Below are 13,419 nucleotides of genomic sequence, written 5' to 3'. Positions count from 1 at the left end.
GTAATGTTACACTCTGGTAAGAGACTTTATTTTGCAATAAATGTGTGAAGTGTCAGGAGAAAGGGAGTCAACAGACAAGCCAAGGATAAATATTTTGTGCTTTAGAAGCTGCAAGCCTTAGCAGTGTTGGGACATGGACTGTTATTCTTTATTAAATTTTGAAAACCAAGAAGCTGAACCCAATTAACTCCAATTTATTTGTGCTGGAGAAGCTGATGCTTGGGGATTGTTGGTTTATTCAGCATCAAGGATGAGAGGGATGTAATTAGAAGACAACCAGCTTGTGAGCTTTGGTGCAACTTTGATTTTAGTTTCTTAGACTTCCCAGCTCTCTGGGTTTCTTCCTTATTATTTCTAACTCCTTTGGTGTTTTGAAGTTTTCTCTTTTAATCTCAGTCACCTGCTTTGCTTTGTGGACACTGATTCGTCTGTTCTAAGCTAGTCACACCCCACCTAAATCCTGGCATTGTTCCACTCTCTACAACGTGTTTGGCTGTTGTACTTGGGTTAAAGCAACAAAGAACAACCCCAGGCACCAGCACAGGCTGGGGGGACCTGCTAGAGAAGGACCTGGGGGTCCTGGTGGGCAACCAGCTGTCCCTGCCCAGCAGTCAGCCCTGAGGGCAAAGGAGGGCAATGGGGCCCTGGGGGGCAGCAGGCGGGCACGGGCAGCAGGGCAGGAGGGGATGCTGGAGGGCAGCAGGAGGGCAGTGGCAGCAGGGGATGCTGGAGGGCAGCAGGAGGGCAGTGGCAGCAGGGGATGCTGGAGGGCAGCAGGAGGGCACTGGCATCAGGGGATGCTGGGGGGCAGCAGGAGGGCAGTGGCAGCAGGGGATGCTGGGGGGCAGCAGGAGGGCACTGGCAGCAGGGGATGCTGGGGGGCAGCAGGAGGGCACTGGCAGCAGGGGATGCTGGGGGGCAGCAGGAGGGCACTGGCAGCAGGGGATGCTGGGGGGCAGCAGGAGGGCACTGGCAGCAGGGGATGCTGGGGGGCAGCAGGAGGGCAGTGGCAGCAGGGGATACTGGGGGGCAGCAGGAGGGCACTGGCAGCAGGGGATGCTGGGGGGCAGCAGGAGGGCACTGGCAGCAGGGGATGCTGGGGGGCAGCAGGAGGGCAGTGGCAGCAGGGGATGCTGGGGGGCAGCAGGAGGGCACTGGCAGCAGGGGATGCTGGGGGGCAGCAGGAGGGCACTGGCAGCAGGGGATGCTGCCCCTGTGCCCAGCCCTGGCAGGCACAGCTGCAGGGCTGTGCCCAGCTTGGGCTCCTCAGCACAGCAGGGCCAGGGAGCTCCTGCAGCGGGGCCAGCGCAGGCTGCGCAGATGCTGAAGGGCCTGGAGCAGCTCTGGCAGCAGCAAAGGCTGAGGGAGCTGGGGCTGGGCAGCCTCCAGAGCAGAGCCTGGCAGGGACCTCCCCAGGGCTGGCAGTGCTTGCAGGGAGGGGGCAGAGCACGGCCCGGGCAGCAACTGATGCCCAGCAAGTGCCACCTGGGCAGGAGGAAGAACTTCTTGGCTGGGCAGTGCCCCAGCCCTGAGCAGAGCCCAGAGAGGGGGGGAGTCTCCTCCCTGGGGATATCCCAGAGCTGTGGGGCACAGTGCTGTGCCATGTGCTCTGGGATGGCCCTGCTGGGGCAGGAGGTGGCACCAGATGCCCCACTGTGGGCCCTCCCAGCCTCACCCACTCTGGGATCCTGTGAGCTGACCTGGGCAAATCTTGAGAAACTTTGTTAGTAGAGATGCAGTGAGAGAGTGGGGAGAGGCTTCAGGTGGAAAGGGCATCTCTGTTCCTGGGAAACTTGAAGCTGTGAAAGGGGAATTCATAATGCAAGAGCCAAAGGAGAAACGAAAACAACTTTCTGTTGTGTTACAGTTTGTCTTCCCTTCTTGAAGTTTCAGGAAACAGAAGTGGTGCAACTGTTTGCTGGGAACAGCATTTCAGAGAAGGGGAGAGGTGCTGGAAACAGGCTTTGAGAGGAGTGAAGAAGCCCTTCTAGGGAGATCAGAGTGACCCCTCATAGCCCAGTAGAACAGTTTGCCCCAGGTTTGACTTCTGAGCTCCTCAATTTACATCAGTAACTCTCTGTCAAACCAGATGTATTTTAAATGATAGCAATATACCTGTCTAGCAAAGGGACTGCTTGCAAACATTTTTCCCTGTATGGGGTGGTGTGGCTTTTGCAAGCTGTGAGGGAAAAGTGGGAAAAGAATTGGTCTGGTAATTGAGGGTTACTTAAGCTAAAAGCACTGGTTACCAATGAGATTTATCTGGGAGAAAAGTAAGCCAGGCTGAGACTTTTGTTAATGTTTAATGTTCTGTAACGCTCTGTCCAGGCATAATTGAGCCATCAGCACAAGAGTGATCCCGTCGGAGGGGTTTATTTTGAGTGATTACAGAGCCCGCTGTGACTTTGATTTCACCGCAGCCTGTGCTAATTGATGAACAGGGCTATCATTTATTTACAGTTGTGGGGATCCTTTCACACTGATCCTCCTGCTTCTCAAAACTCTGGGATGGGGAGGAGGATGAGGCTGCCAGTGCTGCCCATCCATCACAGAGTTATCTACAATATTCTGCCCTGTGTCGGGCGGTGCTTTGGCACTGCCCTGGTTTTAGCAGCCTCTCCATTCTCTCCTAAGCCTGGTGACCTTTAGTCTGGAGCATGTGCCACTCAGCTGGGGAGGGGCTGGCACGTGGGACTGGAACAAGCCACAGAGGGAGGGAAGGAAGGGAGGAAAGAGCGGCTGCTACCGAGATGGAATGAAAAAAGCCAGAGGGCACGAACACCCCTCCTGGTTTCTGTCTAGGTCTCAGTTTGAGATAAATACTCCTGACTTCTCTTCCTGCATTCTCTCCTCTTCCTGATCTTGATTCCAGCATAACACAGTTTGTCTCCATGCTCTGCTGATGAGGCTGCATCAATAAATCCAGTTTTATTCAGAGCTTTGGAACAGAGAGGAAGTCCTGTCTGTAAGTACCTTTGAAAATAAGTAAGCACAAGTTGCCCAGAGAAGCTGTGGCTGCCCCATCCCTGAGGGTGTCCAAGGTTGGATAGGGCTTGGAGCAACCCGGGATAATGAAAGGTGCCCCCATGGCAGGGGGTGGGACCAACTGGCACCTAATTTTCAAGGTGGAAAGTGGTTTTTGACCAGATACACTGTTGGCATGACTGAACTTGGAGGTTATTTGCCATCAGTTGTCTGAAAGCTGCTGTGCCTTTTGAATAGAATTGTGCAAGTACAAGGAAGGCAAGATGTTGTGTATTGTAAACAGGAGTGTTATTTGTCAGTCAACTGCCTGAAATAAAGAAATGTTAAGAAAAAGGAGATGGCAGTGATTAGGGGCAAGCCTTCCATAGGTAGTTTTTATGCTTCCCAAGGGAAATTTGCCAAAGCAATACTTGTAACTGCTAACACTTGAAATTGCAAAGACATTGTGTTTGTGCTCTTGAGTGTGGCCAAGGGCTGAAAACAGATACAGCAGCGAGCTTTAATAGTGCAGTTCATAACTCCTGTCATGGCTTCAGGCACGTGCACAGAGAGATCTCACAGAGGGAACATTTTGGCCATTCTGACTTAATTTCCAGTGAATGTCCATATGAGTGGTGAGGCCCTGGCACAGGATGCCCGGAGAAGCTGTGGCTGCCCCATCCCTGGCAGTGTCCAAGGCCAGGTTGGATGGTGCTTGGAGCAACCGCGGCTGGTGGGAGATGTCCCTGGAGGGGGTGACACTGGATGGGCTTTAAGGTCCCTTCCAACCCTAACCCTTCTGGGATTTTATGCCCTGCCACACCATTGCAAGAGCTGTGCTGGGTGGAGAACCACACCAAAACCATCAGATGTTTGTCTCATGGCTTGATCCTGCCCTTCTCCCATTTGGCCTGACTAAATAATACATGAACCAAAGCAGTGTCTGCTATTTTTAGGCAGTGTAGATCACAAAGGCAAATATAAATGCAGTGTTTCTTAATCATACTTCCTTGCCTGCTGACTGACCCCAAACTCTGTCCCCTGCGTTAGGGGACACAAGGCCCCCTGTCCTCAATGATTTATGCAGCATCTGCAGTAACAGGGCCTGCTGCTTACAGACATGAGTGCATTTATATTTTATGTCTGTCTCTGCCTGCCCTTCATGTTTTATTTAATGAATGGTTTAAATTGGTTACTTGGCAAAACCTGGCTTTTAGTGAGCTAAGGAGATGCAGGTTCCCTGGTTTGGGGGCTGGTGCTGTGTGTGTGCTGCTCCCCTCCCTGGGCTGTCCCACCCTTTCTCAGGACCTCCAACTATTGCTCCTCCCTCATTGCTCCTCCAGAAAGTGAGGAGAGCCTTCAGCCCTGCTGTTGGCAGCCTGTCTCCTGCACATCCTCCATCCTCCTGTGCCTTTTAAGGAGGCAAGAAATCCCCAAACCAGATGGGAAGGTGATATCCTTGTGCTGTCCAAGAGATAGATGGTGGCTTTTCAGGGCTGAGATCAATGGTGTTCCCATTAAATCTGCGCTCATTGGTGCCATGGGTGGCATGTCTTGCATTTCAAACTGATCCAGACTAGCACAAGTTTGTCTCAGGATCAAGTTCATTCCTGTCCCTCCATTGTTTCACTGATGATGTGAAATAAAACCTGGAATTAGACTCTTTTTGTCAGTGCTGCTGTGGTATCACGTGGGGTGATCTGCATATTTCATCAGGATATCTGCCAGTATTCTTACCCCCCACCCACATGAAATATTTGTGAATTTCAGTTATTTCAGACCCAGTGGAAAGGTTTTGGAATGCCTGAGGACAGATAATAATTTATTTACTTTTAGGAGAATTTTATGTGTATTTATGTTCTGTGCAATCTCTGGTAGCCCCACCCTTACCCTGAAAACCCACACAAACCAAAAAAATCCCAAACCTCAACACCCCAGACTCAAACTTGTGTGACTGTTTGATCTCCTTTTTTCCAGAATAGTTCATTTTTTTGCCCATCAGCAATCATTTCAAGCTCTGGGCTGCTTGCAGGAGAAGCACTGCCACTCCTGGAGGACTTGTAATGAATTTTCATCATCTTTCTACATGGAAGATTTATTTTTTAGGGCCTCTTATTAAAATGTCATATATTCTCAGATTTAGAAGATCTTGGAGAGCCTCCAAGATGCATGTGTAGAGCAAGTGTGACCTTGGCAAAACAGGTAAAGCAGGAGCTGTGGCAAGTTGTCCCTGGTTTCTTTTGTACTCCTGAATACTCTGGTTACTAATGCACTCAGGAGGGCTACATACATCTCCCAGGCTGTGGGGGAGTGCTGTGTAGTCATGGAGCATGTGGGGTTTTACCAGGGTCAAATCCCAGAATCCCAGAATGGTTTGGATGGGAAGGGACCTTAAAGCCCATCCAGTGGCATGGGCAGGGGCACCTCCCACCAGCCCAGGTTGCTTCAAGCCCTGTCCAACCTGGCCTTGAACACTGCCAGGGATGGGGCAGCCATAGCTTCTCTGGGCACCTGTGCCAGGGCCTGCCCACCCTTTCAGGGTAGGATTCATTCCCAACATCCCACCTAAACCCAGAGATGACTTTCTGCAGTGCAGTAACATCCGAACCCCTCCTGCCTGGCCCTGCCCCTGCATAGCAGAGACATCAGCAGAATTGTTATTCCCATCTTGTGTTTGCCTACTCAGATACACAGCAGGGACTGTTCACCCTGCTGGACATCCCTAGGGAGTGTGTTTCCCAAGGATTTGCCTACAGCAGGGGCTTATTCCCAGCTAGCCTTTTGCATCTTGCTGCTGAAGGGTGATGTAAAGGAGCATCACGCTCTCCTGCATGATTGCTGCTTCCTTATCTACTTTGCTGTTCCCCTTTTAGCTTTGGCCTCAGCAGCTTTATCCAATTCTCTTGCAATCCCCTGTCCTTCCCCACGAGTCAGTAGAGCCACAACTCCTTGGATCAGTGGCCTTGGGATCAATGGCCAACACTGATCCATCAGGGAGAGGAGGTGGGTCAGCACTGGGCTGTTTTCGAGTGGCACCTCCTCTGTGTCCCTGCCTTGCTGTCCTTAATGCCCTGCTAATCTGAGCTTCACACATCTGCTTGCAGAAAGCTATGTGACTGCAGGCTGATATCTTTCCTCCTTCCCTCCGCTCTTGCTCACACTTAACAACCACAAATAATGGAAAACACGTAAAGCAGGTGCCTCTGGAGCTGGTTGGTCACGCAGTACTTCTGCCACAGAAGGGTTTGTTTGGTGGGGTTCGACTTTCTGTGGCTGGGAGGAAAACAGTGCTGCTAGGTTCCTGCACTTCTTGCTGCTGTAAGGGCACCTCCTTACTGCCTGTTAACTATTTGTGTAACAGCAGCCACGAAACCCTCTCTCGTTTTTGCAGGCAAGAGCTCAGTGATTGTCCTGCATCAACAGGCACCGCTTAACCGATTAAATGGTTAATTCAGGTCGACTTCCTGGGATGGAATGCTGACTTTTTGTTTTTTTCCAAGAGTGGATGTGGCTTTTCAATCCCTAGGCCAGCTGAAATGATCTAAGCAGTTGGATGTGGTTGCAGGGAGCGGCATGTGGCGGTTCCCGACGGGGAGCTGGGGTTGGTACATGCTCCGTAAAGGACACACAGGGTGGATCAAGGATACGGCATCCAGCGCTATGGGCTGTTAACTCCCCCTTCCTCCTGTGCTGCCTAATGAAGGGAAACGCAGATTTTGAGGAGTGCATCAGCCAGTTTGTGGTGTAACACTCAGTTTGCTTTCATTTAGCTAAAGGAAAACGTTCAGACTGGTAAGCGGAGTTTGCTGGAGGCTGCACCCTCATGCTCTCAGCTGGACACCCCTCCATCCCTTCTGTGGCAGGAGAGAGGTATTGTCTAACCAGCCATCTCAGGAGACATCTAGTTTAAGGATTTTTAATTATTCCTGGTTGTGAAGGGTGAACAAATTGCCGGCTGAGCTTTGTACTCTGGAGTCGCTTTGCAACAGGTTGAGGGTCAGGAGAGGATGAGAGCATTCCCCAGGGCAGGGAGTTTGTAGGGGGAAATACTGTTCTTGGTTAGAATTGACAGAGGACAGGGTTAGATGGGATAATAGGAAAAAACCATCCCTGTGAGGGTGGGCAGGCCCTGGCACAGGGTGCCCAGAGACGTTTTGGCTGCGCCATCCCTGGGAGTGTCCAAGGCCAGGTTGGACAGGGCTTAAAGCACCCTGGGCTGGTGGGAGGTGTCCCTGCCCATGGCACGGGGTGGCACTGGGTGGCCTTTAAGGTCCCTTCCAACCCAAACCATTCTAAGATTCTATTTTTATCTGTAGTTATTTCCATGGCACAAACACAAGCTGGTTGTACTTACCTGGTACCTGAAGCTGAAATTGTCCTGTTGAGCTGGAATTACAGGTTAGTTTTTGAACTAATTTGACTAGTGTGTTCAAATCCTACCAGTTCAGCGTGTGAATCTGTTACACAGCCAGCCAGTCTTTCATGTTCGCTGTGCCAGATAGCGGAGTCCCTGCCTGTGGAAGAGAGAATGACCAAGAGATACTCCCTGGGATCATAACCAGGTGGCTGATGGACATCTCCATAAAGTTGTTAGGACAATGTGACACAAGCAAGTCTTGTGTGCCTCAGGTGTGCCACTAGGAAAAAATATAGAGGTAATTGGATGTGTCTGCAGGAGAAGCTGACTTCTGAGGCTTTGAGGTGGTTATTGAAATATTCATAATTTCCATAACAGTTAGACTGCAGGATCAGAGTTTCTTATCTTTCCTTACTTCTCCTTGCTTGTGAACATCATTGATGCTAACTTTGAGCTGAGAGGAATATTAAAAACACATTTTGCAGACTTCGAACCCACTGTAATGACTTCAAGTGATTGTGCTTGTGGTCTGGAAGTTGTTTGACCCACAGCTGGTAATGGAACCAAGACTGTGGTCAGTGTTGTTTTGTGATCTCAAAGTATCTGTCAATTTAAAATGTTGTGAAGGCTTCACATTTCAGAGAGGGTGTTTGTGCTTATCAGTTCCGTGGGTGCAGTGCCCAGCTGACAGCAGCAAGGTGTCAGTCTCGCAGGCTCCTCGGTGGCAGGTCACACCTGACGTAGATTGGGACAGCTGAGCAGGAGTTGATGTTTTAATCTGGGGTCTGATGCAGAGACAAAGCTACTTGTCAGCATGGAGGGAGGAACATCTTGGGCTTCTGGAGTCCAAATTGTGAAATTTGGAGCTTGCTGCAGCATCAGAGCATCCCCTTTGATGGTGACAGCAGTCCTGAAACACCAGGCAACAATCAGGAAATTACCTATAAAAGGCAAAAGACAGGGACCCTTGGAGGAGGGGATGGAGCTATTTGGTCCTCTGTTCCCAGCACTCTGCTGTTGAGAAAGGAGGTCCTGGCTGCTGGACTGGTCAGGGGGAGGATTCCTGTCTCCAGCCGCGGTGGGTGTTGCTGGAGCGTGTTTTTGCCATTGAGCCCAAGGGTGGCAGATCTCCAGAGCAAACAAAGGGGCTTGGCACCAGGGAGATGGGGAGTGAGGAGGGTGGCTGGAGTTTGGCAAAGGAGCTGCGAGGGCTTTCCCTGCTGGGAGCAGCAACCACTGAAAGGAGGATGCCAGGGCAGCCCCTCTGAGTTGTCAGGAGGTCTGGCTCTGTTTGGCTCTGCTCAGACAAGTTCCCATCATGGGGATTGTGCACCTGGAACTTGTTGGCAATCAAAGTTGTTTGGGGTTTTTTCTCCTTTTTCTAACCTTTCCTGGCTTTCTAATTGTTTTAGACCAACTATGCAGTAAGAGTCTTCCTCTGCTTCATGCAGAGCTGTTCAAGAGAGATGCTTGGTTTGCAGCACAACTCCGAACAGGTGTTGCTGGAAAGTGGAGGACCACTCAAAACTTTGGACTAGTTGGACCATTTGTGATGTTCTCTTTCAGACCTGGATCCTCTGTGTCATATGAAACTAAATTAATAAGGCAAGCCCAGGGATTGTTTTGTTTTCCAAGAGGAACAGCATTGAAAGTGAATAATGTTGGTGGTCTTCTGGGTGGGTTTATGGACAGTAACAGCTGATATGCAGAGAGCAGCATCATGCAGGAGGATCCACTGATACTTATCTTGCAGCTCTTGAGGATTGGAGTCTTTTTGATCTGGGTCTGATGTCCTGGGCTTCAAAAGTAGGATATTTGAAGTAGAATATTTATATTGCTAATGAAATATGGAAATATTATTCTAGGCTGAGATTCCTAACATGTAGACTTAGTTTTCTTTTGCTTTAGTTGTGATTCGGGGAAAGGCAGTGTGCTGGTTTAAAGGTAAACCGACAGAAGAAATGGACCCACCACAAGAGAGATTATAAGTCAGAGTTACAATTTAATGAAAGATATTACCATAAATACACTGACACAAAGAGAAATTGCTTTCAACTCACAAAACCCAGCAGTATAACCCAGTGTCCTGGGGCACAAACCCAAAGGGGTTTGTTTGCCCTTGTGCTGAGACCCATGTGGTTCCCCCAAGTCCAAAGCAAAAGGAAGTGAGAAACCTGTTGGTGCAGGTGAGGGCTGTAGTCTGGTTGAGAGTGGTGGTCATAGTCTGGTCAAGAGCGGTGATCTCCTCCTGTCGAGGTCCTGCTGCTCCTCTGGATCCAACAAGTGGTTTCCGAGGTCTTCTTACCCCCCACTTATGTACCCTCAGGGAGCACCCAGTCCCTCCCCTAGGGCGAGGACTCACGCAATGGGTGATTAACTCTGGGAGTCATGGGATATCCCTGAACCGTTGATGGCCCAAGAGCAGCCACGCCCCCTCAGGCTGGGTGTGAAGGTGCTAATGACTCCCTGGACGGCTGCTGCTAATGGTGCATTGTCCTTGGGAAATGAAGAGAGTGGGTAGAATATACAGCTTTGATCACCCCCACACAGTGATAGCTGGTCCCGCCTGCTGAGCTAGGACAGGCAGTTTGAAGGAAGCAACTGTTGCAGTCTGGCTACTGTCTAATACTTACCCAGTAACAAACCCAAATATTAAAAAAATATGACAATGCTTGGTTTAATCCTTCAGGGAGACACTATTTTCACTGTGCTGAAAATAGGCCAGCTTTCCTTTTCCTGATCTGCATGGCTGGTTTGGAAAATTATGCAAAGTCTGCATTTTAGAGCCACGTTACCATCAGTCACAAGACTGTCCTCAGTTTCTTTGGGCAACGCTTCCCTTCCTGTTTCCATTACCTTTTTTATTTTAAATTCATGCTACCACTTAGATTCCCAGAGGTTCAGCAAAACTCTGACTTTCTAACAATAAATGACTTTGATGTAGCATTGTAGGTAAACAAACCCCACAAACCCCCCCCAGACACCTGCACTGAGTTAAAATATAGAATGTGTCACTAACCCGTAGTCTCTCTTCGTTTTCCTGTTTCCATCCTTCTGCACTATCCTGTAGGAAAGCCCCCACTTTTCCTGCTGTTGTAGTGTGGAATTTGTTTTCCTTTGGAGATGTTGTGTTGTTTGTGCACAAGCTGAGGAGGTTTGGGTAGTGCTTCTCAGTAGCTCTGAGGTTGCCCGAGGACACAGGGCTCTGTTTCCAGCTCTGCCCTGTGTCTGACTGACCCAGAACCCGAGGCACCAGCCACATGGATGTGTGCTCAGCTGTCCTGCAGACACAGCCAGAGGGTCTTGCTGCCTGAGCACAGGGCCCACAGACACCCTGGGCTGCTCCAAGTGGGCAGGGTTTGAGTTGTGGTGCCCAGGGGAGTTTGTTCCTGACCAGGGTAGGTGGATTGATCCTGCTGTGCAAAACTGCTGGAGAGTTAAAGATCCTGGTGTCTAAGCAGATTCCTCATCAAATCACACAATGGTTTGGGTTGGAAAGGGACCTTAAAACCCATCCAGTGCCACTCCCTGCCACGGGCAGGGGCACCTTCCACCAACCCAGGTTGCTTCAAGCCCTGTCCAACCTGGCCTTGGACACTCCCAGGGATGGGGTAGTCACAGCTTCTCTGGGCACCCTGTGCCAGGGCCTGCCCACCCTCTCAGGGAAGATATTTTTTTCCCCTAATATCCCATCTAAACTCACGTTTAAGGATTTGTGATGGTCTGCTAATATTTTGATTCACCCCTTTGTATTTTGGGTGGGGATTTGGAAGGTGGGTTTCCTGTTGCAGTTGTTCCAAATAAGCTCATATCGGTCCCACTTGTGTTGCAGGTGTTGCATTACTTTAGGATTGAGCCACCAGGATTGTGGAAGGGAGTACAGAAAGAGGTGGGTGCTGGGGTTACCCCTGCTGTGGGTGCCAGCTGGGACTCTGTGCCTGGTGCCTGCTCTCCCTCCCACATCCAAGGAGACTTCCCAGTGTGAAATAATTGCTTAGAACTTAAACTGAATGCAGGCCCTGCCCTCCCCACCTCTTCCTTTCCATCCCCAGATCACTGGAAGCAGGATTTCCATACTATGAAAACAAAAGCCCTGCTTAGCAATTGCTCCAGGGAGAGACTGCTGGTCAGGGGAAGCTTCTCAGGGGTGTTTGCTGGTTTCCATAACTACTTCTGGCCCCGAGAAAAAAGGGAAGAGGAACAAGGTTGAGCAGAGAGACGTAGGGCTTTGAGTCACAGAATGGTTTGGGTTGAGAGAACCTTCAGGCTCATCCAGTTCCAGCCCTTTCCATGAGCAGGGTCACCTTCCGCTAGCCCGGGTTGCTCCAAGCTCTGATGGAGTCTCATGAGAGCAAAGTGAAGGGGGGCAGAACCACCTCCCTTGACCTCCTGGAGCAGCAAATGGATGAGACTTCATCAGGTTTGGAAGGGAAGGGTTCTGGATCACCTAGCACATACCTGTAGATGTTTTCATGATGGAGATGCTCACTAGTGGTGTTTTTACCTGGAGATGAGCTGTTTGGTGATTCAAATGGGCTACCAGTACTTTCATTTTTAAATCCTCACTGCAGAACTCTGGGTTTGGGTTCTGAGCTGTTGTACTGAGCTCTAAGCCTGTGAGTGGATTTTCATTGCTGCTTCTTTTATTAAATCAAAATAGGAAATATACAGTGAGGGGTTTTTAATTCTTGACATAAAGTAATTTAGAAGAAAATGGGCTGCTCAGGGATTTATGTAGTACACAGGCAGGGCTTTTTTCCTCTGTGAAGCTGCTCAGGGTGTGTGGGTGTTGTTTTGCATATTGATCCCAGCCTCCCTTTTTGTAGTAGTGACTCCACTTGCTCTGACTTGTGTTAGCAGGACCGTGTTTTCCACTTGCCCTTGGAGCTCTGCTGTGCCCACTCCTGCTTTGTTTTTGTACTTACAGCTATTTTCTACTCGCACCTGTTTGTGTTTGCAGTAACCAGCTTTACTGGGGTGTTTTATGATGCCAACAGTCTCTAGCTTGGTTGTGGTGCAGCCTCTTGCAAGAGGTGACCCTGGTTTGGTGGCAAGGCTGTCCTGGAGGGAGAGGAGACAGTGCTTGAGAGCTCCTGAGTGCTCTCTAGCACATAATTGGTGGCAGCATCACCGTTTCCTTGCACACTGGCGTGCAGAGGTGCTTGTCCAGGACAGGATGTCCAATTCTTGAGGTGTCAGAGTGTTATTGTTAGTGATGATAAAGAGCCTGTAGAGGAGGTGAGTGTAGCAGTGACTCAGATCCTGCTCTTACAGTTTGTTTTGTGCTGTCAGGAGGCAGGCCAGGAGCTCCCAGCTTCCCTCCACAGCACTTGCTCTCTGTGTAACTCCTGCTCACCAATGGGCTTGGGGAATTTGTCTGTGGGCTGATTTATAAAGCATTAAATCTTCAATCCTTGCAGCAGTTGGTTTTCTAATACTTATTTCTGTGCATGTATAATCAGTGTGAATCTCTGAGCTTATTTTCCAACGGACAGAGGTCACTGTTGTGTCTCCCAACTGGGCTTATCCCCAGGTCTCACTCTTTTTAACTGTTTTTCACAGGTAGTGGGATCATCTCAGCTTTCCTGGGTTGTTTGGGAGGGACACTCAGGGTTTCAAGGGAAGCACACTCACTGCCTCGGAAAGGATTTGAAAATCTCCCTGGCTGCTGGTGAGGAGTTGCTGAAATGGCCGATTATTTTACTGATTTATATAGTGACTGTTGCCTTGGCAGCAAAGCTTAGAGAGTAAAAGCACAAACATGAGGAAGGCGTGGTTTGATTTGGGAGGACTTTGGTTTTCTTTAGTTGAGTTCCAAAGTGTTTTAGGAGGAGTTTGGAGGTGGACAAACTGGTTTTGGGGGTCTTTTTTTGCTACTAAATATGGTTTTCTCTTATCAGTGTTCAGTGCTTTCTGTGTGCAAGAAGATCCCAGACCTGGGTCTTGTCCTCAGCACGAGAAAGACATGGAGCTGCTGGAGGAGGTCCAGAGGAGGCTACCAAGATGATGAGAGGGCTGGAGCCCCTCTGCTCTGGAGCCAGGCTGGGAGAGCTGGGGGGGGCGGGTCATCTGGAGAAGAGAAGGCTCCAGGGACACCT

General features: G+C 49.9%; 1 protein-coding gene across 12 annotated transcripts in view; it reads left to right on the top strand.

Annotated features, from left to right (window-relative positions):
• Window positions 1–13,419, top strand: part of SGMS1 (sphingomyelin synthase 1) — an 89,319-nt gene that overhangs the window by 57,027 nt on the left and 18,873 nt on the right. For 3 of the 12 annotated variants that reach the window (XM_071563265.1, XM_071563264.1, XM_071563263.1), the window contains exons 2-3: window positions 2,873–2,965; window positions 11,154–11,210. The exons of 6 other annotated variants lie outside the window; for them this stretch is intronic. The gene's annotated coding sequence lies outside the window, so the exon portion shown is untranslated. The remainder of the gene's footprint in view (window positions 1–2,872; window positions 2,966–11,153; window positions 11,211–13,419) is intronic. 3 more of the 12 variants (XM_071563270.1, XM_071563269.1, XM_071563268.1) reach the window with 2 other exon arrangements.

This window comes from Pithys albifrons, chromosome 9, assembly GCF_047495875.1.
Source record: "Pithys albifrons albifrons isolate INPA30051 chromosome 9, PitAlb_v1, whole genome shotgun sequence".
Classification (NCBI taxonomy): domain Eukaryota; kingdom Metazoa; phylum Chordata; class Aves; order Passeriformes; family Thamnophilidae; genus Pithys; species Pithys albifrons.
This window is presented reverse-complemented; position numbering and strand designations above follow the sequence as displayed.